Below are 27,003 nucleotides of genomic sequence, written 5' to 3' on the forward strand. Positions count from 1 at the left end.
AGAAACACATGGTGGCTCACCATCATCTGTAACGAGATCTGGTGCCCTTTTCTGGCCTTCAGGGATACGTGCATGCAGAACACTGTATACATAATAAATACATTTTAGATTTAAAAAGAAGGGCTAGAGAAAGGCCTCAACAATTAAGAGCACGGGGTTTTGTTACAGAGGACCCAGTTTCCATTCCCAGAACACACATGTAAGCTAACCATTTACTGTAACTTTTTTTTTTTTGGTTTTTCGAGACAGGGTTTCTCTGTGGTTTTGGAGTTACTGTAACTTTTTTATAGTTAGAAAAAGGAAAGAGTGAAATTCTTTACAGGGATGTCACAGGTCTGGGACAGACAGCATTGCCGGGGCTAGTTAAAATGAAATCCTTTTGGTGGCCTTCTGCAGAGCCAGGCTGCTCAGAGGCAAAAGCAGCTGTGTTCTGAGCTTAATAGAGATCATCATAACTGTTCATCTAGGCGCAGAGGAAACAGTGCTGTTAAGTGAGTTTTCCTTGAAGTTTTCTGTTTATGCTGTCTATCTTTTGTATCTGTGAGAATCGTGGCACTGGTACGGTTATCTTTTAGATCAAACACCAAGATTGACAGGTCACATAGGCTCCAAACAATCATTTTGTCACAGTGCCATATACTTGATTTTCAGCTAAAACCTGTGATACAAGATGAATATGGGAGAGGCATTTCTTTCCATCATTTCAAACATTATTATATGTCCCTGCATGACTTTGAGGTAAGAGTGTCCCTAAATGTTTCTGCTTTTACTTTACGATCATGTTCAGAGGTGAATTTGTTAGCTGGACATGCTTAGGGATAGGCAGAACTCATCAAGAACATGGCCAGATCCCTTAGTAAAATCCATGTTTCCTTTGTTTAGAAAAAGCATTGTTTTGGAAATAACTCCCATGTTCTCCTTGCCTCCTGCAAGTAAGAAATCTTTTTCATTTCTTCTGTCTTGGCTGTTGTGATGGTTATTATTGGTAGTCAAATTGACTACCTCTAGAATTACCTAAAACCCAAAGAGTGAGGTAGACCTGTGAGGGACTTTTCTTAAAGGGTTGGAAATTAAAGACCTATCTTTAATCTGGGTCATTTAAGGTGATAAGATCCACCTTTAGCTGCTTAGTGGCAGTGCACTGCTTTAAGCCCAGCACTGAAGAAGAAGAGGCAGTTGGATTTTCTGAGTTTGAGACCAGCATCGTCTACAGAATGAATTCCATGGCTACATGGATAAAACCTGTCTCGAAAATACAAAAACAAAAGTACCAAACAAACAAAAAAACCCAATCAAATAAAGAATACAATCCCCTTCTAAAATGGATCACATCTTCTGGTGGCAGCTGACATATATAACATATATAAAGGATATTGAAGAAAAAAGCTCTTTTTTTGTTTTTGCCTGCTTGCCCTAGCTCTGGCTACTAAGCTGATTTTTTTAATTAGCATTATAGCCCACTTTTCTGGATTTTGGTATATACTGAAGACCAGCTGAGGCATCCAGCCTCATGGTCTGATCAACTAACCACTGGATTCTTCAAATTTCCATTGGCAATTAGCCATTGTTGGACTACCTAGATCACAGACATTCTAATAAATCACTTTCTGTATACATGGTGAGATTCATTCTACCATTCTACCAGTTCTGTTCTTGTAGAAAACCTTGAATAACACAATTGTGTTTATTTTTCACCTGCCCACTGAGGAAAAAGTATTTCATAAAGACATTCTTCCTAGTTCCATTATTCTCTAAGTATTCAACTTTCCAGGAAAACTACTTGTTACTATTATTTATTTGTCATGAGTTTGCTCTGAATTTTAGGGATAGAATTTCTAAAAGAATAGAACCATCATCCAGTCTTCTGATAGAAGAAAGAACTATTATCTTGTTTGAGATCTGGTTCCTGCTTTTCTTTCCTGGTTGTCTGAAGTCCGTGTGACAACCTGGTGAAAAGTACCTTCAGTTCACCTGATTCTGCATGGAACCACAGAACAAACATCTCCTTTTGTGTTCTTAAATCTCTCTTTAATTGTTAATATTCTGGGCTTCCTTCCATCTCTGGACAGGGGTTCTACAAGCTAGCTAGCCACAACGTGTCCAGGAGAAGGAAGAGGAAGTGCCTGTGGAGTGCGGGAAGATAGCAGGGTCTGCTACTGGAGATAGTGACAAGAGCTATTCGAATGTATACCTCTGCAGATCTGGAAAAGTTCTGTGGCTGGCTGGAAGTTACGGCCAGGAATCATTGCGCTGTGTCTTTAAGCATACTGTACCACTAAGGGAGGCGCTCTTGTCACTCAGCCCTCACTAGCCAATCAGGCTTTCCAGGGGACCTGCCAGTCAGAAGTGGTGCAGGACCCTTCCGGCCACAGGCTGAAGGATTGGCTTTGAATAGGAGCTGGCGACAGCGATTTGGGGGCTGCAGTGTGATCGCTGCTGCAGGGAGCTGCGCGGAGAGTTTGGGAAAACTGAAAAACCACGACATGGTGAGAGCGGGGCTGCTGTCCCCAAATGGGACGGAGCAGATGAAGAGGTGCGGGAGTCAGTATGGTGGGGCCTCCTCGGATCTGGGTGGGAACCTGCAGCCAGATTCCCTGCCCTGTGAGGTCTCCTGCAGCCCTTGCAAGTCCTTGGACCAAGAGGCAGGCCTTTGAATTACAGCTCCGTGGGCTGAATTTGCTCAGAGCATTAGCAGTACGGAGCTGTTTGTAGAAACATCTTTCTATTCAACTCCTGCATGCTTTTGGAATGCTTTTTGGTGCTTCCATGGAAAGCAGGTTGCCAAACTCGGAGAGGCCTAGATTCTCCAATATCTTCTAGACCTTCAACACTTTGCATGTAACCTCGGCCTGTAAGATCCATTTGGTTAATTTTGTGAAGGTTGTAAAAGGCATAACGTGTTGTGTAGCACTCAGCTACTGCGAGTCTCACGAAATAGAGTTTATCTGGGGGAGGACCCAAAAGTATACGCTGACCAAGCCTATTAGAGATGCTAGAATACACATTTGCTCACCAGGATTTTCCCGACATTTGACTCCAAATCATTACAAAGAAGCCCCCCCACACCCCAGTTTTACAACCAACCTCTAGACCTATCCCCATATCAAAGGACAGGCCTTTAAGCTGCTCAAGGAGGCATTACAGGGTCACAACTAAACTTAAGGCCTGGTGTGTCATAAAGTTGCAGTTTTCTTCTTGAGAAAATCATAGTTCTAACAGATCCACAATAAGACACCAGATACAAGTATTTGAAAAGTAGAACACTGTCAAGCAAGGTTTTCATCTAGGCCTCAGGCAGGGAGGTGCAACAGCCTGAGGCCTAGGCCTTGAAAGCTTTTCCTAGGGCCTGAGGTATTGACAATATAACAGAGCTCCTCTGACACCTGGAATATGTTTGGGAGAGCTGGAAATGGTCTGGGACCAGGGCCTTTGTGGACAGGTTGCTTCAGATCCTGAGAATCCAACTTTTTCCACCAGATGGAGCTATGGTTATCAGTCCCAAGGCTACTGTGGGCTTAGTAATTAATGTTTTGAGATACTCTGCTCCCCTTGTGTAGCATTGCTTGATTAGCTTCCTCCTGAATTTGCCCCACTACCGACTTCATAGAAGCCTCCCATTTCCTTCCATTTCTCTACTTGAACTAGTAAAGTTGCTATTTTTCTTAAGAAGCTAATTTGGCATGGGACATAGCTTGTGCAAGACCTCACCAGTTCAGCTTTTATCTTTCTACTTGTCTTATGTTTCTCATACCCTGTGACCTTCACCTTAGGACCCTGCCACTGAAGAATGATCTGCTGTCCCAGATCTCTTAAGAGTATCTTTGCTGTGCAACTCTCCCATCTTCCTAAGTTCCTAAACTGGCAACTTGCCTGTCTCTATTTAAATTGTAACCTGGAGTGTGAACCTAAAAGACACCTAGGGATGATGGCATATATGGAATGAAAAGTCTGTCTAAGATGGGTTCTCTTTGAGCATCAGTTAGAGATGGATGCATACCATCATAAGATTAGATTTTTCTTTATTAATCTCTTAAGTGTGTGAAGTGATTTATCCCTGGGCAGGCATATTAATTCTAGAATAGCTGCATTTCCATCCCATTAGAAAAAAAATGTTTCTGAGACAAGCTTTCCTATGTTGACTCAGGTTGGTTTGATTCCAGTCTGTTGCTCTCTAGGGCAGTGACCTTGCTGTCCTCTATATTACACCTTCAAAATTCTTAAGTTAAATGACTATACCACCTCAGAGTTTTAAAATTATCCATTTGAGTCATGTAGTCAACTGTCCAATGCCGTCACAAGAGAAGGATTCACATGTGGAACATTGCTTCTGTCTTCAGACCAAAATAGGAGAAATAGTTTATTATGTTCTCTATAGGGGAAACAGGCTAGGAAATCAGCTTCTGGAGTCACCTTTATGAAATAGGACCTGACTGTGGTACTGGGTGGGGAGTGGTGATTTTGTAATTTCCCAGCATGTTTTAATTTATGTCATGTAAATGAAAACAGACCAGATTGTGTGGGTGTGCAGTTTGGGAAGGTTATCTCGAGCCAATGAATATTGAATTTCTAATTAGGCAGCTCTCCTATGCAGATATATATGTTCAGTCCTGCTTGACACAATTATGTCAGCTCAAAGGTTTGAGAAACCGGCCATTGACTATAAGTCTATGTGTCAGGTTACAGACCTCAGCAGCCAACATATACATATGGGCAATATCAGTCAATCTTATTAATGACATTCCCTCTACTAGGGAAGAACCTACTCTTTTTCAACATCAATATATCTAAGTTTTTTAGTTCTTAAAATACATTATTTTTATCATTTTAAAATCACTTATTGGTATCATTTTTAAATATTTTCTTTAAGTGAATTATGTTCTTATCTCTATTTGTTTCTGTTCTCTAGTGTTCTAGGTAATTAATAGTCTTATTCCTTTTCTCTCAAGTGATATTGATTATTGATTTCTGTGTAGAGCAGTGTCTCCTATAGCTTAGGCTTGCCTCATGCTATGTAACTGAGAATTGCTTTGAAATCCTAATCCTGCCTCAGTAAGTAGAAAAAACAGACCAGTTAATGAGTGTCCTCAAATCACATTGACTTTTATTGGGGACTTAAAAATGAAGAGAGATCTGTGTAAGAATTGAGTTCATTGACCAACTATGAGTCTTAGTGAAGAAAGGGAGAGGCAGGTCAGAGGGTGAGAGCTTTCCTGCCTCAACAGTAGATGAAATTAGCAATGTAGAATTAGGTAGTCAATTTTAGATGCTCCATAAATGTCCTGATTGGTCATTTCGTATGGCCTACAGGCCAGGGTAATCAAAAATCTGGGTAAGTATTGACCTTATCATGAAACCAACTTCCTATAATTAAAGTATTTCAACCAAAATTGAAGACCTGAGTAAAATGTTATGGCCCTGTCTAACAGTACTGTTATTTTTCTGGTTTAAGATGTTCATCCTTAGAGAAAAGGTGTGAGAAATCTCTAGTGTCTGGAGCACATGGCCATAAAGCTTGTTTCAACTTTTCAAAATAATTTTTGACACTATAACTACATCATATCCGCATTATCTTTCCTGCCTCCAAGCTCTACCATGATCCCTCATTTTTTTTCTAATTCATGGCCTGTGTTTCTTTAACAACAGTTACTGTGTGAATGTGACTTTTGTTTGTCTACGGGACTTCCCAGCAAAGGCTTCACTACACTGGAGATTGAGTGTGGAATGGATTTTGCACACAAATAACTTTGTGTTTTGGATGAGGAACAGGATCTGCTCTAGGAGAGTGGAAGAATGTCTGTTAAAATACAAACTTTCTAGACTAGAGCCCTGTCTGCTGGGCTAGGAGGGCAGAGCTGGAAGGACTGTACTGTCTAAATCATTTATTTAATCTCTGGTCACCCAGTAAAGGAGCTGTTAGTATTCTGAAGCCTTGCTGGGTGCCAGTAGCCCGTGAGGGATTCTGGGGAAGCCTAGCAATCAGAAGTACTAGTGGCAGGCAGCTGTGCATTCTTTCCAGGATTTCCTCTGCTTCTTCTGTAGGAAGTTGTAAGGAGAATCACAAGCCATGCCATGGTAGGTATAGGGTGTGCAGAGCAGGTCTGCTGAGCTGTCATTTCTGCTGGGATTTGGATAGACCGTGAGCCAAACTGGTTTTCTTGGCCTATCTGGTGATGTGGGCAGTGGCCCTTGTCCTCTCTGCCTCCCTGTGTATGGATTTCCTGAGGAGGGGGAGACTCTGCAGCCCTGGCATGGGAGGAGAATATGATGCTTGTACTATCACTGTCCAGTGCCCACACACAGACACTGCTTTTGGTATGCAGTGGGAAGACAGATTGAAAAACTGAAGGAGGTGTGGTTTCTAGAAGTTCTGAATGTTGTATTCCACTTTCAGGTTTGTCTTATTAATGTCACAAAATGATTTAGAAACTGGAAGAAAGATGGTGATGTGGATCACCTTTCAGCAATACAATTAGAATGCTTTTAAATTTCTGCTACCACCACCTACAATGATATGATTCAGTGAAATTTTGTTCAGGAGACAAAAGGAGTTTCTGATCTCAGAGATTTCTCAAGTGGGCATGGTTTGGGGCAGGTAGATAGGGCAGAATCCACATTTCATGCCATAATGTATGTAGCAGGAAGCAGCTTTTATTCTTATTTGTTGTTCTGGGATTGGGCATCAGTGGGGTTGGGTTTACCTAAAACTACAAGGAGGCATAAGGGACTGCAGAGTCATAGCGAGAAATCACCTCCATTTGCAGAGAGAGCTCTAGGTCATTGGACTTTGTCTTTGAATGAAATATTAGTAGCTGGAGGGTCAGAAACAATAGTTTAAGGATCACTTTGAGTTAATTTTGTGAAAGTTGTGAAGTCTGTGCTTATTTTATTTTTATCCACATTGAATCATAGGTAGCTGGATAACATTGGTCAAGATTACATTTTTCCTGGCTATGTTTCCTGTGATCTTTTCATTAAAAATTGACTATATTTTTCTGCCTTTGTTCTTGTCTTTTTCTCTCCATCTCCTTTATTCTTTCACAAATATTGTACACATTCTTGATTGTTCTATCTTTTTGTTAGTATAGAAGTCATATTATGTCAATCTGTGTACTATTTTTTCATAATTCTGTTGAGCATTCTGAGTGTTTCCACTGTGAATATAGCTTTGTAATCAAATTTTCTGTTGTAATTGTTGGGCATTGTTATTGAATTGTATTCATTTTATGGTACACATTTACCATACACAACATTTTAATTTTGATGCATCAAAATTACTTCTTTATTTATTTAGGTTTTGTTGTTGTTATTAATCTGTGAAAGAATTTTGTTTTATTGGATAAAAGGTATTATGGGTCTTGGCAGGTAGCTCTGCACATATTATTTTTGGGGATGACCTGAGTTCAGATACCTATACTCAAGTTTGGAGGCTTATAACTCTACTATTCCAGATCCAGGTGAACTGACACCCTCCTTTGTGTGTCATCTGTATACATATGGAAGACATTCTTTCTCATGTACAAACATACACGAAAAAAAACTAACAATAAACTTATTTTCAATAGTGCTTGTGACTTATAAAGCAATTAGAGTAAAACATCTTGCTTTAGGTGTGTACTGGTTCTTTCAAAATCTGTTATCTTGCATTTTGTTATAAAATGTTTTTGTTTCCTCATTCTGATGCAGGCTTACAGGCAGTCATAGAAAACAAAATGATGTCTAAGTGATCCTGAAAGACATCCTTTTCTTTATCATAGGAGAATGAGATCCTTTTAGTAGTCAAACTATTTTCTATAAAGCTAAAATATCAGAAGGCTTCAAGTGAATCTCTAATTTTGTTGGAACAGCCCTCCTCACCCAACCCATTTTCTGTTATTAGTAAAGGAGAAAATTGGAGTGTACAGGATAAGTGCTGGTCAATGATTTCTTGGATTTTGATTTTGATTAGAAACTTGTAGTTCTTGTTCAAGGAACCCTAATATATATTTGTAGGTCTGTCTTTGTGTCTTCTTTTGTAAGTGGTGCCATCTATGTTGTTCATTTCATTAATTATAATCTGGACCTTCACCAGTTTTGTATTCAGAAAATTTCTTATGAGTTCCTTGAAAATTTCTTATGAATTGGTTTGGGAAATTTCTGGGGAAAGACATTTTTAATTTTCTTGAGCTTATACACTAGCCTCTTCCCATTTCCTGGCATATCTGTGTTTTCCAGTTGTTGCTGTCTTCATATTTGTGTTTTTGCTGCTTAAGTGGTTGATAGGATTGATACATTGGCTTTGGATCTTTAAAACCTTCTTGTATATTCTTGTCTCTTATTCCTAATTGGCCTCAGCTGTCAACATGACATAGCCTCTAGTCATCTGAGGGAACCTGAATTGAAGGTGTGCCTAGATCAGACTATCTGGTTACTGTGTCTGAGAGAGATTGTGTTGATTTTGATTGATATGGGAAGGCTCTTCCACTGAATTGACAATATCTCTGAGCAAGTGGGCCTGGGCTGGATAAGAGAACTAGCTGAGCATAATAAAGCAAGAGATGAAGCCAGAAAACAATAATTACACATGCTTTGTCTTCAGTTATTATCTTGAGTTTCTATCCCAAACTCCCACAAGTAGGGACTGTGACCTAGCGGTATCAGCCAAATAAACCTGTCCATTATCTAGTTACTTTTGGTTAGATAATTTAATCACAGTAACAGAGAAGAAAGTTGGAACAAAAAAAAGTGGTACCCCAAAAGTGATTTTGTTGCTATAAAGGATTTGGGAATATTGACTTTTGGAAGAATGTTGAGGATATCAGGACTTAAGATAGCAAAAGCCATAGAAAGCTAGATACAAAGCGTAATCAGCTGTTTTTATAGAACTTGGAAGATGGGTTCTCCTTGTCAGTCAGTAGAGGTCAAGGTCATGGGATTTTAGTAATAGGCTCTGACAGGAACCATGGAGTTGTCATGGCCTACCTACCTTGAGAGACATGTGACTTAGGTTTTTCTTGTTAGAGTCTGTGGCTCCTGGGATATAATGTACCTTTCAGTTCCTGACAGACTGATGCACTCCCTGAGGCAGTGCAACATTCAAGCTGATTTGTGTTTCTCTGTATGTTCCCTTAGTAGTCAAGGAAGCATGGAAACTGAACAGGAGTCTTAGACATTAATCTTGTGTACCCTGTATAGCTTGCAAGCTTCATTGTATGCTGACAGCTACAACTGTATTGATCCTGGGAATTGTTGTCATCTTCTATTTCTGATAAAGATATTAAATGTCTGATTAGTAAGCACAGGTGCTTAGAAACTTTCATAAAAAATTAGCAAGATTTTATTTCTATGATATTTTGACTCCAAATCTTTCTTATTCTCTCCATTTCCCAAGAAAGTAAGGCAGAATTAAAAAGTAATGGACTGATATAATATTTCTTAGACAAAATATTGCTTCTATTGGATGGTTATTTCTATTGACTCATTCAAGTCTATGGTGAAAACGAAACATGTAGAAAGAAATTAAAAGTCTGTGTCTTGTTGATAAAAACAGCATGAGGTAGTTTCAGATGACAGTCTAGTGGTGAAAAAGTGGTAGGAATTTTCAAGGACTTTAGCACCATTAAGGGGAAGGCCCTTGCTCTGCATTTGAAGCCTAGGAGGGTCCCGAAGTATAAGACTCCATCCATCTAAGCCCTTAATTTATGAAAGGAGAATGCAAAGTAATTCCTTGTCCCAGGAGCAAGATCACACAGAACCTGCAGCAAATTTGGTCCAGTCTTGGTAGGGTCCACCAGATCTTGGTAGGATCATCTGTGATGATTCTGGAAACAAGAAAGATAAAAAATGTAAAGGTTATAAATTCTTCATCTGTTGTCAGTTCATCATTATAGTACCCATCTATGTTTGGCAGAGTCAGCCCCAGTGAAAAGATTGTGAGAGTTCGTTGAGTGGAGCAGTGAAGATGAAGTTGGGTTGCATTTGACAACACAGGATGTTGAGATATTGATGCTATGAGACATCTGCCATGGAGAGCTGCAGATATGGGAAATGGAAATAGAAAAGAGCAAGATGTATGAGAAGCTGAAGGGTGTTATGTGATCTCTTGATCATATTTTGATAATAAGGCTTGTTTGGAGTCAGAGCAGAGCTAGCCATTAGCGGACCAAAAAGTTCTATAGAAGTTTGGAGGACGGTGGACAGATAGGAGACAGGAAGAAGTAAATTGGGCGGAGAGAGGATCTTTCATTTTTTTGAATGGAAAAACTAAAGAGGTAGGAGTTACTAGTGGCTGCTCCAATGTTTCACTGATCTTTCATGTTTTTACCCCAAAATCTGACTCCCAATTTTTTTATTAATAAAGGTTAAGCAGATTAACACTTCACCTGATACCTTAAAAGATATACTTAATAAACAGAAAGGATAATTAAGATAGATTACATAATAGTTTATTAACTTTAATATTTTAAATGCTAATGAAAAGGAAATGGCAGTTACAGAGAAATATAAGATAATAAAAAAACTGCTAAATTAAATCAACCTACATACTTGAAAAATATGTTGACATCAGAATAAAAACCAGGATATGTGTTATGTTGGGGAAGAGGTTTTGTTTTTGTTTCCATGGGGGGGGGAGTTATAGGTACCATCAAAATTGATAAAGATTAGATTTAAACATAAAAGATCTCTTGATTAAAAGAGACAATAGTTCATTAAACAACATGATCATTAAATCTAAACTAACTTACAAGATTGACAGATGCTTTACATTTGATCAAATATAGCTTACCAAAAATAAAACTCCCCAAAGTTAGGGTTGGGGCAGGATTTTGTTTGTTTTTTACAAAAAATAAAGATATCCAACTAAGTAATCTAAAGACCAGTGGACAAATTAGACTTCTAAAAAACAAACAAACAAAAAAATCAAATCATGCCCTAAAAATAAAGTCCTCCCCCAAAAGGGTAAATTGGCCTATTGATATATCCCATTTCAAATGGGATAAAATTTCACAAATCTTCCCAAATGTTTGTTTCTGCTGTTCTCTACAGATATATAAGACAAATGGTCATTTTACAGTCCCAGTTCAATTAAAAAACAAAAGCTGGCTTTAGAGTTGGAACATGGCTCTCTCCTTCTCTAAACTCAAACATGGTTGTTAAAAGAAAATCCCAAATCTCTGTCTCACACCAAAAAAGAGCCGCTTGATATGGGACAGAAGTAAAACCAAAATTAAGAGACTATTCTATTGCCTCTAATCTCATAATTCTTTGGTTTTATTTTTAACTTTAAAACTTTTCTCAAGGTATAAATATTGTCTCAAAATTTATAAAATTTATATATATATATATTAAACTTTCTGTCATTATATTAATGGTCATATAGAATACAACTAATTCTAATAAAGGAGTTCTAACTTCCTATCCGTGATTTCAGGTTAAGAGTCTATCAGGTAACTAATAATTGTTTATGCTCTGGATGTACATAACAAATTATGGCTCTTTATCCTCTTTGAGATTTTCTACATATAGCATTTAAAAGTCTTTAAATTTTCTACAGTAAACTGATCATTCTCAACAGCTACCTTTAAAGTCTTCAAAAGGAGCATAGGGTCCCACAACAATGATTCCATCTAGTTTGTGCTGATACCACTAAACTGACAAACACCACCCAAATATCAGCTTTGAACTACAAACTACTCAGGACAATTTCATATATACTATTCTATCTAGGATTTGCGATAAGCCCTAAACTTTCCCATTACACAAAGATTGGGCAACAAATAATAGAGCTAACTCTCCCATAACTTGACAATTATCTCATTTTTTTCAAGGTTGTTGTATTAAGAGCGGCGGGGCTACGTTCCTGGCACCTGGCCACCCGCATGGTTAGCTTATACCCCGAAATAATTACACGGAAACTGTATTCTTTTAATCATTGCCTGGCCCATTAGTTCCAACCTCTTATTGGCTAGCTCTTACATATTGATCTAACCCATTTCTAATATTCTGTGTAGTACCATGAGCTGGCTTACCAGAAAAGATCTTAACCTGCATCTGTCTGGAGTGGGAGAATCATGGCGACTCCCTCACTCGGCTTCTTTCTCCCAGCATTCTGTCTGTTTACTCCACCCACCTAAGGGCTGGCCTATAAATGGGTCGAGGCAGTTTCTTTATTAAATGAAAGTAACTCCTCCATCACAAGGTCCCCTAAAGATGATGTCACCCACAGACAACAAACAATAATTTTAAAAACGCAATGCCCACATTCCCAATAGGTGGGGTGGACAGTTTTTGGTCATTCAGTAGGTTGTGATATTTGTCATCATTTAGGGGGCTTGGTTACAAGTGGTTATTGGTAATGGACAAAAATAAAAATAAAAATTAAACAAAGATTAGATTCAGTGGTCTTGTTCTGAAAAGAAAAAGGAGATATATAGAAATGATAGAATAAAAGAGTAGATTGTTAAATCTACTTGTAAACAAAAACTACTAGTCTTTAATATTTTACATTGGTATGAACTTTTGCATGTTGATACAAATTTGAGGTTATTTTTATTATACTGTATATATACATATATATATATTTCTACTCTTGTTCAACATATTTTGTATGTTGATACAAATGTCAGATTATATACTGTATGTGCATTTCTACTTTTGTTTAAAGTATTGTTCCCATACAATTCATTTAACAATATAATGTAAATTTCTAGTTCTTAAAAGTTATTACTGCAAACTATTTAAGATAATAAAGAAATACAAGTTGGCTTATTTTTCTTAATCTATAACTATCTGTACTCTTTCTCTTTAAAGACTTTACCCTTTTTAATAACATTAACTTTATTTTCTATATTCTTTTTCTTCTCTCTCCCAAACCTATGTACACTCATCCAACACTGTGATCCATTTAGTGGTCTGTTATGTCTGAATCTGTTTTATTGTGAATCTGTAAATTTTTTTTACTATCCAGGAGTTCTTAAAATGTTAAGCACTTCTTAAGAACTTAAGTTGCGCCATGTAGAGGTAATACAGTAATAGGTAGAGCCTGTTTCCTGCCCAGTCTAAACCTTAACTGCACTGTTATTATGGTAATTATGGCAGTTCCTGCCTGAGGTCAGCACAATTCAGCATGGAGGAGGTGGCACTGGTTGTGGTGGCGCATGCCAGTAGGATTTGCTGAAGGAGGCAGAGGCAGGAGGATCACGAGTTCAAGACCAGCCTGGGCTACATACAGTTCCAGGCACACAGCAAGTCTAGTTGCCATCAAGCAAGCCATAGCACTTTACTCCAAATGCTCCATTCAAAAGCTCTGTCTCCTGCAGGAGCCAGACAGAGATCACAATGGCGGCACAGCCAAGAAAGCCGGCATTTTAAAACAGCCAGTTTTTTCCTGCTGCTGAGTCAAGAAAATTTCTTTGCAGCAAGCCACCCACAAACAGCCAAAAGCTATGTTAAACTCCCCCCACCCTTTTTTTTAAAGCCCTCTCAGGTTTTTAAGTGGATTTAGTCCATCACATTGGAATGCCACTATGTTGTATGAACGGGCGGGCTGCGTCCCACCACCTGGCTAGCTCAGTCAGTAGAGCATGAGACTCTTAATCTCAGGGTCGTGGGTTTGAGCCCCACGTTGGGCGCCACTCTGTTGTATGAATGGCAGGGCTGCGTCCCGCCACCCGGCTAGCTCTACACCCAAAATAATTATGCGGAAACTGTATTCTTTTAAACACTGCCTGGCCCATTAGTTCTAGCCTCTTATTGGCTAATTCTCACATCTTGCTTTAACCCATTTCTAATAATGTTTGTAGCACCACGAGGTGTGGCTTACCAGAAAAGATCTTAACCTGTGTCTGTGTCGGATGGAAGAATCATGGCAACTGCCTGACTCGACTTCTTTCTCCCAGCATTCTGTTCTGTTTACTCCACCTACCTAATTTTCTGTCCTATCAAAGGGCCAAGGCAGTGTATTTAACCAATGAAAACAACTCAAAACAGAAGACTCTCTCCCCCATCAAGTTACACAGTAATAACAGTTACTATTTGACTGTAACCTGTGTTTGGCTACAGGACTTCTCAGCTGTGAAGCAAAGATTTGAGTGCACTACATAGTCAGTGTGTATTGCTTTGGAAGAGGAACAGAAAGTGCTCTAGGAGACTGGGAGAATTTCTACTAAAATATATATTTCCCTGGTTAACCTGTCTGCAATTAGGAGTACCTCACAGCAGAACCAGAGGAGAATCTTGGAAAGAACCTGAAACCTACCTCCCACTGGTAATCCTAATTGCTAAGCCTTCCCAGGCTCCCACATTAGCTAAGGCCACCCAACTGGACTGAGAACAATAGCAGCTCACCTAGTGGGTAACCAGAGATCAAATGACACAGACAGCAGAGTCTTCCCAGCTCCACCCTTCCAACATAAGGGCAGACAGGTCATCACAAGCCATGATAGAGTGAGTGTGGGGATCTCTGACACCCAGACCAAGAGGAGCAGTTCTGCTGAGCTGTCAGAGCTTCTGTGACTTGGGTAGACCATGAGCCAGACTGTGGTTCCATTGATCCATGTGATAACCTGGGCAGTAGCCCTTCTTCACTGAGACTTCCTGGGTGTACACTCTGTAGGGAGGGGAAGACTGCTTCACTGGCTATGGAAGGCTGTATGTGTCCAGTATGTATACACAAGCATTGCTTTAGTGGGAGGCAATAAGATAGATTGGAAAATTGAAGGTCTGGTTTCTTGGAGTTCTTAACATTGCACTCCACTTTGAGATTTGTCTTACAAGTATTACAAATAATTTAGAAACTGTTAGAAAGAAGTGTTGGGAATTATCCTTCAGTAATATGTGATCAGAATGCTTTAAAATTTCTAATACCGGTCTTGACTTGATTCAGGGAAGTTCAGTTCCAGAGGAGAAAAGAAGTTTCTGAGCTGTAGAGATATTTCAGGTTTGCATGTTGTTGGGCAGGTGGATAGGGCAGATTTCACATTGTGTGCTATAACCCATGTGGCAAGTATAGGCATTAAATTACTCTACACTGTTTTGTAATTGGACATCAGTTGGCTGGGTGTGCCTGAAACCGCAAGGGGACACTAGAGTTTGCAGAGCCATAAAATGAGATTACCTCCATTTGCTACAAGAACTGTAGAGCTTGTGTCCTCTCTGTTTTGGAAAGAATACCAGTAGTTGGAGAATGACACTTTAAGGGTCAATTTGAGTTAATTTTGTGGGAGTTGTAAAGTCTGTGTTAATTTCTACACACTTATAATTATAGGTGGTTGGGCAATATTGGTCAAGATCACACTTTTCCTGGATGAGTGTCCTTTGGTCTTTTGATTAAAAGTTGACTATATTTTTTGGGATTTTGTTCTTGGCTCTTTCTGTCTCATTTATTCTTTCACAAATATTATACTTATTCTTGATTGTTATAGCTAAGTAGTAAATATAGAAGTCATATGGTGTCAATATTTTTTCATAATCCTATTGGGCATTCTGAGTCATGTTGCGTGTAGCATTAGAAGCAGGAATCCTCATAAATTTTTAAGAATTTTCTTTGGATTTCATGTTGCAAATTTAGCAAGCAGAGCATCTTAATATTGATGTATCATGTTTTGATGGAGGTGGGTTATCTTTTTATTTGTTGTTTTATTGGTTAAGTAATAAAGAAACTGCCTTGGCCCCTTTAATAGGACAGAAAATTAGGTAGGCGGAGTAGACAGAACAGAATGCTGGGAGAAAGAAGCCGAGTCAGGAGTCGTCATGATTCGCCCACCAGACACAGACGCAGGTTAAGATCTCCCTGGTAAGCCACCAGATCGTGGTGCTACACAGAATATTAGAAATGGGTTAATCTAGATATGAGAGCTAGCCAGTAAGAGGCTGGAGCTAATGGGCCAAGCAGTGTTTAAAAGAATACAGTTTTTGTGTAATTATTTCGGGTAAAGCTAGCCGGGTGGCGGTGGGAAGCAGCCCCGCCGCTCCTATTTCTACAGAGTGGCGCCCAATGTGGTAATGGTGTGGATTTGAAGGTCAATTTTGTTATATGTATATGCATATTTCTAATCTTGATTAAGGTATTGTGATTGTATAGGTCATTAAAAAATGTAATGTATATAGGTTGTTAATGGATAATCATCGATAATTGTCAAGCTTTTAGTCATGTTAGTTAGATTTTCTAGATGTGCATAGATATATTTCAGCTAGATAGGCATTCTTCATATCTTTCAAAGACTGCAGAATATGGCATTTAATGTTTTAATAACTTAGGGCTTTTCATGATAATGAGACACGTCTGCTCCTGGCAGCACCAATCTACTTCAAGAGGAAGATGGGCATCAAAGAGGCTCCTTATGGAGTTTGATAGACATTTGGGCAAGAAACTGCTCTTGCCTGGACTGATGCATAAACGACACAGAGAACCCGCAGAGAGAGGACGGCTAAACTTGCCTAAAGGTGAGATGTTCTTTCGGGGTTCCTGATTCATGAAAGAGTCTGTAAGACATTCTGCAGGACACAGCAGAAAGTGACTAAACTGTCTTTGGAATTTCCTGCTTCATGAAAATGTCTGCTGGATACTATGGGCCTGTAGGCCGAAGATGGATGCCCCAACGGTACAAAAGAACTTTGAGTGACTGTCCAGACAGCAAGATGTCTCTGTCATTTCTAGAGTTTTGGATTTCTTGTTTACTTAGGTAATATTATATCCTTCTGGAGTCTTTGATGGAGTTGAAGAATGGATAGATAGTTATAGTTTTCCTTAGTTATGATAAAAGATAGATATAAATATTGTAACTGTAATTCTTGCTTGACAACTGTTTTGTTATATGTAATCTTACTATGTTAAAGTGAAAGCCATTTTTTGTTTAAACAGAAAAAGGGGAAATGATGGAGGTGGGTCATCTTTCTATCTGTTGTTTCATTGGTTAAGTAATAAAGAAACTGCCTTGGCCCCTTTAATAGGACAGAAAATTAGGTAGGCGGAGTAGACAGAACAGAATACTGGGAGAAAGAAGCCGAGTCAGGAGTCGCCATGATTCGCCCACCAGACACAGACGCAGGTTAAGATCTCCCTGGTAAGCCACCAGATCGTGGTGCTACACAGAATATTAGAAATGGGTTAATCTAGATATGAGAGCTAGCCAGTAAGAGGCTGGAGCTAATGGGCCAAGCAGTGTTTAAAAGAATACAGTTTTTGTGTAATTATTTCGGGTAAAGCTAGCCGGGTGGCGGTGGGAAGCAGCCCCGCCGCTCCTATTTCTAGAATGTTTCCATGGATCATTTATTTACCTCTTTGATGGGGAAAGACTTGTTAGCCAATTATCTTTAAGAGGTGGATCTAAGTTAAGGCATGGCTTCCCAGGATTGAGGGGAAAATGTGTGCACTCCCCAGATGCTCTCTCTCTGGGTGATTCCCATGGGACATAGTGAAACTTGGACTTCTTGTTTCCTGTTTTGTAAGTTTTTTCCCCTTATAATAAATAAAAATATAATGTTTTTATCCTTTAGCTAGCCTGGTTATTTCTACACCTCTTTGTTTATTTAGATTTTGGTGTTAATCTGTAAAAGACTTTTATTAGATAAAAAGTACTATTGGGCTGGGCAAGTGGCACAGCATGTATTCTTCTTGGAGATTACCTCAGTTTATCCCAGTATCCAAGTTGGGAGGCTCATAACCACCATACTCCAGATTCAAGGGATATGACACTCTATTTTCTTGTGTGCCTCCTGTATGCTCAAGGAAAACCTTCTATATCACACAAACATACACAAAATGTGGGGATAACCTTGGTTTCAAAAGCTTTTGCGACTCTCAAAACAATTAGAGCAAAACTTTTGGTGTATAATACAAATTATACACTGTTTCTTTAAAAATCTGTTATCTTGCATTTGGTTTGGAAAAGTTTCATTCCCTCACTCTGATGCAGATTTACAGGCAATCATCAGTCATAGGAAACAAAATGGTGCCTAAGTGATCCTAATGTATCATTTTCTTTATTATAAGAGAATGATATCCTTTTAGAAATCAAAGGCATTGTCTATAAAGTTTAAACATCAGAAAGCTTCAAGCAAATCTCTCCAATTTTGGTGGTGCAGCTCTCCTTGCCCAATCCATTTCCTATTATCAACAGAGGACAGAACTGGAGTGCACCTGATGAGTGCTGACCAGGGATTTCTTGTGGTTTAATTTTGGTTTCAATGTTGTCATTCTTGTCGTATTGACCATGTTCTTTCCTTTACAGAAGCTTCTCAGTTTCAGGAGGTTCCAATTATTAATTGTCTGTGCTACTAGAGTTATATTTAGGAAGTGGTCTCCAGTGCCAAGGTATTCAAAAGTACTTCCCACTTTCTCTTCTGTGAGGTTCAGTATGGTTGGTTTTATGTTGAGGTCTTTGATCCATTTAGACTTGAGTTTTGTGCATGGTGATAGATATGGTTCTATTTGCATTCTTCTACATGTCTATAGACAGGGGAGAAAGGAAGGGGAGTGGGGAAAATATATAGCTCCATTATAAAACAATAAAACATAAAAAAGAATCTTGTTAAGGGACCATGGTGTGTGTGTGTGTGTGTGTGTGTGTGTGTGTGTGTAATATGTCTTTTTGTCTTGTTTGGTCAGTGGTGCCATCTGTGTTGCTGATTTTATTAATTATCTAATTTTTTTGTTGTTTCTCTGGATAATGATAGGTGTTCACCCTTTTTTTTTTCAGAAAATTTACTATATTATATTAAGAGTTCCTTGAAATTTTTGTTGGTTTGGGAAGTTCTGTGGAAAGCAGTTTTAGTTTTCTCTTCATAATCTTAGAGGCTCTTTTCTCATTTTTGGCATGTCTGAGTTTTCCAGTTGTTACTATTTTCATGTTTGGGTTTTGGCTACTTAAGTGATTGATAGTTACTACATTGGTTTTGTGTGTTTAAAATCTTTCTCTTATATTAGTGTCTGTCTTAATTAGCTTTAACTGTCAACAAGATGTAGCCTAGAGTCATCTAAGTGAACATCAAGTGAGGCTTTGCCCAAATCAGAATCACTAGTTACTATATTTGTGAGAAATTGTGTTGATTGATGATTGATTTGGGAAAGCTTTTCCACTGATGTTTCATTACCCTAAGAAGTGGGCCTGAGCTAGATGAGAGATCTGGGTTAGGACAGGACAGTGACCAAACAAGCGAGGAAGTCAGTAAACAAAGTTTCTCTGTGGTTTTTGCCTTTACTTTGTAGCTTGAGTTTCTATCCTAAGCTCCCCAATTATGGGTTGTATTCTGGCAATATCAGCCAAATAAGCATGTTTATTACCTGAGATGCTTTTGGTTAGAGAATTGAATCACAGCAAGAAACAAGCAAGTTAAACCAAAATGTAGTATGCCAAAACAGATTTTGTTGCCAGGTGGAATGTGGGAATATTGTCTTTTAGAGGAATGTGGAAGATATTAGGACTTTAGATGACAAAAATCATAGAAAGCTTCACACAGAAGCTTAATCAGCTATTTTTGTAGGACTAGGAATATGAGAGTACAGTGCTTGAGGTCATAGGATTTAAGTGGGAAATAGACTCCATGATAATTTAGCTAGCAGTTATTTGTATAATATTTTGCCCCCAAATCATTCCTATTTTCTCCATTACTGAGAAATTGAATAAGGTAGAATTAAAAAGAAATTGGCTGATTTCTTCAATAAAGTATTGATTTTGTTGGGTGTAAACTCATTCAGGTCTACAATGAAAACGAAACAAGTGGTGCAGAAAGAAATGAAAAGTCAGTTTCATACAGAAAAACAGCACTAGGTGGTTTCAAATGGTAGTCCTGTGGTGAAACAGAGGCAGGAAATTTTAGGAAGTTTTACATAATTAAAGAGAAGGCCCTTCTTGGCATTTGAAGTCTAGGAAGGTAACCTAAGGTAAGACTCCAGCCATGCAAGCATTCATTTTATGGAAGAAATAAGGAACTGATTCCTAATCCAAAGAAGCAACTTCATACAGAACCTGCTGTAACTCTGGTCCAAGCTTAGTAGTGTCCTTTACAACTTAGAAGGCAGATTTGGGGGAATCGTCTATGTTGTACTAGTTCTGGAAACAAGAAAGATGCAAAATTTATATTTCATAAATTCTTCTCTTGTTTCAGTTCAGCACTGTTGCATGCAGAATCACAGTGAGGAGACTGTGAGAATTCATTGCATGAAGCTGTGAAGATGAAGCCAATGTTGTATTTTGAGATGATAGGATGTTGAAATACTTAAGCTGTGAGACATCTGCCATGAAGAACTGTATACAGGGAGTGGAAGTAGGAAAGGATGCACATGTATGAAAATTTTCAGGGATAGAGCTATCTAAGCCCTTTGAGAATGAAGCCCCGCCTGTCTGAGACAGCTACAGGTTATGTTATTTGCCCTGCGGAATTTTAGTCTTTCCTAGTCCATTCTTCCCTCACTGTGTTAATGTTCCTTTCTTTTTTAAAAACTTATTCTTCTCTCATACAATACATCCCAAGTACAGTTTTCCCTCACTTCACTTCTCCCAGCCCTCTCCACTGTATCTCTCTCCACCATATCAACTCTGCCTCCATTTCCCATCAGAGTAGAGCAGATGTCCCAGGGATGTCAACAAAGCCCTGCATAACAAGTTACAATAAGACTAGGAACAAACCCTCCTATCAAGGCTAGCAAAGGCAGCATAGTGGGAGGAAAAGGGTTCCAAGAAGAGGTGAAAGAGTCAGAGACACCCCTCCCCCCATTCTCACTATTCAGAGTCACACAAAACCAAGCTACACAATGATAACATATATACAAAGAATCTGGTGCGGACCCCTGTAATTTCTGTGATTGCTGTTTCAGTCTCTGTGTGCCCCTACGAGCCCTGCTTAGTTGATTCTGTGGACTGTATTCTCCTGTATTCTTCAAATTAGGAAAATTTTTGACTATGAATTTTTTTGAAAATGTTTTCTGGGCCTTTGAGATTCTTCTTCTATTCCTATTATTCTTAGGTTTGGTCTTACATCAGATTTCCTGGATGTTATGTTTCAGGAGATTTTTATATTTAATACTTTTTAAATCAATATATCCATTTCTTCTATCATAACTTCAAAGCCTGAAATTCTGTGTTCCATGTCTTGTATTCTTTTGGTGAAGCTTGTCTCTATAGTTACTATAAGATTACCTAGATTTTCATTTCAAGAATTCCTTGAGTTTGCTTATATTTCCATTTTCAGGTCTTGAACAGTTTCATTCATTTCCATCAACTGTCCCTTTGTTTGTTTGTTTGTTTGTTTGTTTGTTTGTTGACTTTCTTTAAGAAAGTTATTAATTTTCTCTGCTTTCTTTAATAAGAGATTCACTCACTTCCTCTTTAAGGTCATCTCTCATCTTTATAAAGTTGGTCTTAACATACTTGTTCTTCAACTCTGTTGTAATATTCAGGGCATACTATAGAAGAATAGCTGGAATCTAGTAGAGACATATTGCTCTGGCTGTTTTTGATTCTGTTCTTATGCTGGTGTCTAGGTATCTGGGTTTGAGGTGATTGTGGTTCTAGGTGCTGATTTCCCAGGTTGTCTTTGTTGGATGGGTTTTTTGTTCCTTGGTTTCTATTTGCTCTTTGGTATTCTGGTCTGTGTGGCCTATTGTTGAACAGGGGTTCTCACCAAAGTTGGGGGCTGGAAATTACAGTAGGGTGGCCTATGTTCCAGAAGGGAATATCTGCCCAACTTTGTGGTTACAAAAAAATGATTTGGAGAGGGAGCTTGGGGATAGTGTTGAGGGGGCACTGAGAGAGTGGGCAGGTCTGTGGGCTTCTAGCCTACATATATTTCTGGCAGATAGTGTGTCCTTTGTTTGAGCAAGGGATCTCCACCCATGTTGGAAGCCACAAACACACAGATGAAGAGAGATGTGGGATTGGGGCTAGTATTGGGAGATTAATGAAAGAACAGAGGAGGTCACCAAGTGAGCAGCCTATATGGATTTCTGACGGTTGGCATGGTTCTAATCCAGCAGGGATTCTCTTTTTTTTTTATTATTCTTTTTTAATTAAGATTTCCACCTGTTTCCCATTTCCCTCCCCTCCTCCCAAATATTGCCCCCTCCCCCCACTCCCCTCCCCCTATCCCCACTCCTCTTCTCCTCCCCCCACACCATTCCCCCTCCCTCTCGATACTGAAGAGCAGTCCAAATTCCCTGCCCTGCGGGAAGACGAAGGTCTTCTATCTACGTCCAGGAAGGTGAGCATCTAAACAGGCTAAGCTCCCACAAAGCCAGTTCATGTATTAGGATCGAAACCTAGTGCCATTGCCCTTGGCTTCTCATCAGCCTTCATTGTCCGCCATGCTCAGAGAGTCCAGTTTCAACCCACCAGTAGGGATTCTCTATCTCAGTTTGCCTACCTGTTCTTCTGGCCATTGTGGCCTGCACTTAAGCAGAGGATATCCATCCATTTTGGAGTTAGGGAGATGGCTTTGGAAGTGGCAGTTGTAGGGTTGGTGGGGATTGTATCTATGGGAATGTAGGGAGTGTGGAAGTTTCATGGGCTGGTGGCCTCTATACCTGTTCTTCTGATTGGTGTGACATGCATATGCACAGGAGATGTCTGCCTGAATTGCAGGCTAGAACACAGTCATATTCCTTTTTTCTAAATGGGAGTATATTCTGTGCCATCATAGGTTGGAAATATTTAATTTGTTTTTTTGATTTTACAAGATGTGACAGTAATGAGATTGCCCTTAGTCAGAAGAGACTTTGGACATTGGCACTGTTTGGGTTGTTACAGATTATGAGGCTCACTAAATTTAGACCAAGTGCATTTTCATTTTTTTTTCTTTTTTCTTTGTATTTATTTTTCTTTCATACAATATATCCTAACTACAACTTTTCCTTCCTATACTCCTTCTAGGCCCACTACTCCATTCTTTATTTCCCCAAATCCATGAATTTTGTTTCCGTTCAGAAAAGAGAAAGAATATCAACCAAACACGTTATAACAAGATGCAATAAGACTAGGCACAAACCTTCATATCAAGACTGGACAAGGTAACCCAATAGCAGGAAAGGGTCCCAAGAGTAGGCCAAAGAGTCAGAAACACCATGACTTCTAAAGTTAGGAGTCCCACAAACACCATAAGCTAAACAACCATAGCATGTATGCTGAGAACCTGGCACAGAGCTATGCAGACTCCATTAATGCAGCCCAAAAGGCTAGCTTTTATGGTTGCTCCAGGGTTGTAAAAAATGCCACAGCAAAGTAAGGGCTTTAGGGAACTTGTTTATCTAAGGGTCTTTAGGAAAGGAACACACATATTCCAATGGTAACTTCTTTATTCTCTCATTTGCTCTTTTCTCATCTAAGCTTCTGTCTATTTTCTCTAGATGGCTCCTGCGTCTTCTTGGTCTCAACAGCTACATACACCCAATATCTGTCTCTGGTCAGCTGCAAAAAGAAAACTCTAATGACAATTGGACCAGGCACCAGTCACTGATTATAGGAGAATATAATTATGAATCATTTCATTGATTTTTTTTTCTTGGTCAGATGTATTTGGTTTTACATTAGTTATCTAAGCCATGCAAGTTCTGGTTCCTAGCCATCCAGGCAATGTCTTTACTTCTTATTCCATGGTTTGCTGTGTAGCTGGGTGGGTAGGCCATGGTGCCCTCTCCCTTTCTTACTCCCCTTTCTTATTTTTCTTTTTTCCCAGATTTTTACTCCCATTTTATCTCTCTGCCTACCAGACCTGCCTATCATTTCACATCAAGGTTTTGGCCATTCAACTATTTATTAGACGAATAACATATTTTATATAGGCAAAGTTTCACAGCTTCACAGAGTTAAACAAATGCAACACAGAAGAATAGAATACATCTTTGCATGCGTAAAGCAAATGTTCCATGGTGTAAACAAATATAGCACATTCCACAACAGCCTGGGTTGTATTTTGAGACCATAAGATATTTAGATACCTAAGCTATGAGACATCTTCCATGGAGAGGTGGCTACATATAGGGGGTAGAAGTAACCAAAGAGAGATGTATGAGAAGATGCAGGTATAGGGCCATCTAAGCCCTTTCAACCTGAAGCCCCATGCATCGGAAACAGAGCTACGGGATTTGATGTTTGTCCTGCTGTGCTTCAGTCTTTGCTTGATCCAATCATCCCTCACTGTCTCCATTTCTGTTTTTTGGTATATGAATGGTATTCTGTGCCATTGTATGTTGGAAAGATGTAACTTGTTTTCTGAAATTACAAGATATCACTGTCTGAAGAGACTTTGGACGTTTGAACAGTGTATAGACTGTTGCAGACTATGAAGATCACTGAAATGACTCAGTGCATATTCTTCATTGATGACCATGAGCCTATAGTGACTTGGGTCAGAATGTAACTGATTGATTGTAAAACCTACCAGATAGGATGATGTATTTGAACATGTATCTCTCCTTGGTGACTTTCTTTTGATTGCTTGTGAAACCTTTAGTAAGAGAGCCTTTCTGTATAAAATTCATCATTGGGGGTGTGATAGGAGTCTCTGTAGCCTCAACCCATTTCCTGTTTTTTTTTTTTTTTTTGTGTAGACTGGGTTGTGGTTAAAACTAATCAGCCAGCTTCCTGCTTTTGCTGTCATGCCTTCACTACCATTATAGACTTGCTCTCTAAGTCACATAAGATACAGTAGAAGCAATGCCGTTCAGTGCTAAGACACTTTGGTAACTTGCTGTTTTAATTTCTTGGTTTGTTTGTTTGGTGTAGTGGGGAGCTGCGGGCTGTGTTCCTGCCACCCCAGCTCCTGGTCACCTGGCTAGCTTATGCCCTGAAATAACAACACACAAACCGTATTCTTTTAAACACTGCTTGGTCCATTATATCTAGCCTCTTCTCGGCTAACTCTCGCACCTGGACTAGCCCATTTCTAATAATGTGTGTAGCACCCCAAGGTGCACTTACCGGGAAGATTCTAGCCTACGTCCATCCTGGGTCGGAGCTTCATTGCATCTGCCCCAGAGAGGAGAGCTATCGAGTCTGAGCTCACTTCCTCTTCCTCCCAGCATTCTGTTCTGTTTACTCCACCCACCTATGTTCTAACCTATGAGGGCCAAGCAGTTTTTTTATTTTTTAACCAATGACCTTCCTCCATCAGTTTGGTTTTGAAGACTAGGTTTGTCTGTGTAGCCCTGGCTATCCTGAAAGTAGCTCTGTACACTAGGCTGGTCTCTAGCTCAGAGCTCCCCCTGACTCCGGCTCCCAAGTCCTGGGATTAAAGGTGGGGCAACATTCTTGGAATTTTTGTTTTTATGTCATTGGGTGATGAACATGGAATGTAAGTTTTTGTACATGTCATGCACATACTGTTGTACTCAGCTTCACTCCTTATCTTGAATTTTATAATTTTGTAGTGGGTATCATTCTGTTTTCCAAGATGGCATGTATTCATGTCATTAATACTGGCTGAGCCTTCTGAATCACTGGATTACAGGTGTATTACCTTCTTCCTGCCTGTTATGCTTGTTTTGAATTTTTAATGAATATGAGTATTTTGCCTGTATGTCTGGATATGCCTCACATGGGTACCTTGTCCTCATAGTGATCAAAAGATGGTCTCAGAAACTCTAAACTGGAAATAATGGATAGTTGTGATCCCCCCATATAAGTACTGGCAATTGAGGCCACCTGTTCTTTACTACTGAGCCATTTCTCTTGCCCTGTATTGATTAGCTATAGACAACATTTATATTCTTAACTCTTTGTAGAAGCTTCAGTAAACACCTGTGAGTTCTTTCTATCTTTTGTTTGTTTGACTGATTTTTGCGTGGGAGACAGGGTCTTAATATGTACTTCTAGCTATCTTGGTCCTGACTGCATAATCCAGGCTGGCATTCAACTCAGAGGCAGGTAATACTTGCCTCTGCCTTCTGAGTGCTGGGGTTAAAGGCATAAGCCAATATAACCAGTTTATCCATCTTATTTTTCTTTTTTATAGTTAGTTTTTCATACAATTTCTTTTGCATGTATTCTGTACTGTTGATCTGTTTACTTTTCTCTTTGTGTTTGTTAATAGATATTTCTCTTCCAAGGTGATATCCCATTTAAAGGTTCAGAAATGACAGAGGTGACCCTCCAGTTTACTTCTAAAGTGACTTGGTATTACATTATAATGTCTATGTCATGAAATTAGTGTTGGGAGCACCAGAATTATATGACTATACTGTTAAAGAATATAGATTTACAATGTTGTCAGTATCATACTTTCTGTTGTAAACATGTATGGGATGTTTTAGAATGCTGTGACCTATGATGATGTGCATGTCAACTTCACTTGGGAAGAATGGAGTTTGCTGGATCCTTCCCAGAAGAATCTCTACAAAGACGTGATGCTGGAGACCTACAGAAACCTCAGTACTATTGGTAAGTCTGCATTTTTCTTCATGTTTTAAAATAAGGGGACAACTATTCCTTGGTTATTGATGCTCTGACTGAGAAAAAAGAAGAATGAGGTGAATAAATCAGGCATGGTTCTAATGTTTACTGAAGATATTAACTTAAATTTTACACAATAATATAACATACATTTTTGGTACTATATTTCAGGATACAGTTGGGAAGACCATAATAATGAAGAACATTGTCAAAGTTCAAGAAAACATTCAAGGTAATTTTTATGTGCAAGCTGATACAAAATGTGTCTCTGAAGAAATTTATGTCCTGAAAGTTTTAAACAAAAGAAGCAATGTAAATAAGCACAGTTTAAAGTGCATTGATGATCATTAAATTCTCACACAGCAGATGTCCTAGTTCACTTGGCAAATGTAGTGTGACTCGCAGTAGAGGAAAATTCATGAATGCAGTAAGGGTGGTAAAGCTCTCAGTTTTTCAGTTCTCTTTAAATATGTGAAAAATATCATATAAGAAAATGCTATAATTGTAAACTATTTAAGAAAGGATCTTACCATCACATGTGTCTTAAAGAGGCAAAACAACCCTTAATGAAGAACAACATGAGTAATAAAACTTTAAGATCTGCCTCCTCTTTACAATTGGACCAAATTGTAAAATTAATTCATAC

General features: G+C 38.9%; 1 pseudogene; it reads left to right on the forward strand.

The window, feature by feature from the left end:
• Positions 1 to 2,385: 2,385 nt before the first annotated feature.
• LOC130871620 (zinc finger protein 431-like) overlaps positions 2,386 to 27,003 on the forward strand; it is a 28,037-nt pseudogene continuing 3,419 nt past the window's right edge.

Source organism: Chionomys nivalis, chromosome 3 (assembly GCF_950005125.1).
Source record: "Chionomys nivalis chromosome 3, mChiNiv1.1, whole genome shotgun sequence".
In the NCBI taxonomy this organism is placed as follows: domain Eukaryota; kingdom Metazoa; phylum Chordata; class Mammalia; order Rodentia; family Cricetidae; genus Chionomys; species Chionomys nivalis.